Source organism: Montipora capricornis, unplaced genomic scaffold, assembly GCF_036669925.1.
Source record: "Montipora capricornis isolate CH-2021 unplaced genomic scaffold, ASM3666992v2 scaffold_424, whole genome shotgun sequence".
NCBI classification, from domain to species: Eukaryota; Metazoa; Cnidaria; class Anthozoa; order Scleractinia; family Acroporidae; genus Montipora; species Montipora capricornis.
Window position 1 is genome coordinate 10,001 of NW_027180156.1, and position 2,500 is coordinate 12,500.

Here is a 2,500-nt window from a genome sequence, read left to right on the forward strand (position 1 = left end):
CATAATTTAAACTTTTTCCTGCTACTGAGTAAGGAACAGCTACGAAATACTGACTGTACTTCGTATAAAACTACAAGATATTTCTGATTAACACGGACCGGCGAGCAAGTGCATATGGAAGGTACGCTCGTGTGATCTTGAAAATCAAAACTATTTAACATGCAGTCACTATTTTGAAACCTTTCTAGCTTTTCTTAACAGCAAATTGGGCAGTGGAAAAAATAAAAGCAACTTACAGATCAATATGTAAGTTACATTTGCCTCACAGGTTCTTCTGAAGTTTGGATTTTTGGTGTAATTATAGTATAGTATGGTAATGCAAGTTGTAAGAACTGTGATTGATTTTTATTTAATGTTGTAATTAATGAAAGTACTGTAATGTTAGTGCATTAGATAATGCTTGCACCGGAAGTTAAAATTTATTGCTATTATAATAAAAGACTGTTAAAAAAACCTGGCAGTTTGTCTTTTGTGACATAAGCACGGCAAGAACAAAATGTGTTAAGTTCAAGGTTCACATCTTTTAGTCGTGTCTCTAAACTGCCGAACTTTCGAAATGCTTGGCTTCATATACCAGTTCAAGGTCCATGTCCACCTAAAAGACATTGCGCGCTTGCATTGTGTCGTTGTTTTGAAATAGTTCCAACGTTTTGATTGGGTACTCGCTGGTGATTTTCGGATTTTCCGTATGTGTGAATTTCAAGGCGACATGCAATGCCTTTTGAGTGAAGATGAGCCTCTAAACAAAGAAATTAAATACGAAAGTATGATTAGGAAAAAATATTTTATTGCTATAGAGAGAGAGAAAAAACCTACCCCAGCCAAAAATGTAGAAATACTTGACTTTCTCCTCGGCGATTCCTCCAAATACTTTAACCAATAAAATGTAAAGTAGCACACCCTCGCACAGCATCCATGAAAACAAAGAGAGCAAGAAGTAGTGAAGAAAAGCGGAAACTACAGTGCAGCCAACCTGTCAATCAATCAATTTATCGAACAATCGGTCAATCAGTCAATCATGATGGCCAATCATTTGTTTTCGTAAGACGTCACAGCGTCCATGTTGGTATCCCGGGTAAAGAATCAAGCAATCTATCTTCCTCACAATTTATCAAAGAAACACCCCGTTATTTGCAAAAATCCAAAAACTGAATTTCGTTGGCAGAAAAGATTTCTAGACAAAATGGAAAACTAGGACGACTATCAAAAAATGGTCTCTTTTGAAAGCAAACGATATTGCCGCCAATATTAAAAACATTGTGAAACAATCGACTGCAATTTGCTGCCAAATTCGAGGACTCTCTTAGACAACTAAAGATTTGCATGGAAAAATATAACGGGATTAAACGTAGCCTAGAAGTCTCACAAGTCCCTAGACGACAGGGGATCAAAACCGTCATTACATTCATTACATCCAAGAGAAAATATAAAAAGAGGAAAGATCCCCCCCCCCCCCCCTTTTTTTTTTTTTTTTTTTTTTTTTTGTGGCTTCGGACGACTTGCGGTAACTCGATCAAGTGCCCCAAACTGAAAAACAGAAGAAAAACCGTCTGAATATTGAAGCCTACCTTGTTGCCCCTCACCAATCCTTCAACGATAACAAATATGCACGACAATGCGACTGCAACGCACAGATTGAGAAGAACTTTAGTTCTCGGACTTTTGACTGCACGCCAGAACACCAGCGAAACAGCAATAGTTGCAAGTACAGCAATCAGCGAGATAGTACATCCAATAATTGAAATCATTTCAAGGGCTTTTGTGTCAGATTCTCCGATCTCAAAATAGACAAAAAAAATAGTTTAAATTCTTATCTTCAAGAATTAAGACACCCGTCTTACATATCTTGACCAATCTGGAGTAGGACGTTTACGAATTGTGGAGCTGGCGTTGGATTCCAGGCCTTGGTTCTTCAAAAGGTGGATAACGCTATCCGCTGGAATGTATAGATTGAGCCAAGCCTAAAAACGGAGCTGCCGTTGCTAACCCCAGAAAGCAATATAGCGTACTTGGAAATAATTATGCTTCTGGAAAAGTGCAAAATTAATCCTCATTACTGTATACAGTTTACAGTGATCACAACAAACAACAACTTCCTCATTTACGTTATACGCCACTGGGGGTTTCCACAGACAGCACATTTAATATTCTTTCGTGAGGTATGCGAAGTTCATAGTTTGATTTCATAACCGCAGTTCAATATAAGATTCATTTCATATATCATTTCATTCGTTGATTCGTTCATCACGGGAACACCAGAACCCATAAATGACCAGCTGCCAACGTCAGTCGCTTCATAGGCCAGTTGGGAAGAGCGTCGCACGGGCAACGTGAGGTCACAGGGTTCAAACCCTCTTGAAGTCTTGAATTTTCAGAGCTTTTCTAAACAATTGCTAAAATTGCGTTCATAACTGCGATGATCATAGCTTCACTTGACGTTGGAAATATGTTGACTTGTACACTCATGTTATGTAGCAACAGCGTGCCTTCATTTAAGAAG

At 38.4% G+C, this 2,500-nt stretch overlaps 1 pseudogene; it reads right to left on the reverse strand.

Annotated features, from left to right (window-relative positions):
* Positions 1 to 2,500, reverse strand: part of LOC138035572 (adhesion G protein-coupled receptor B3-like) — a 23,558-nt pseudogene that overhangs the window by 4,560 nt on the left and 16,498 nt on the right.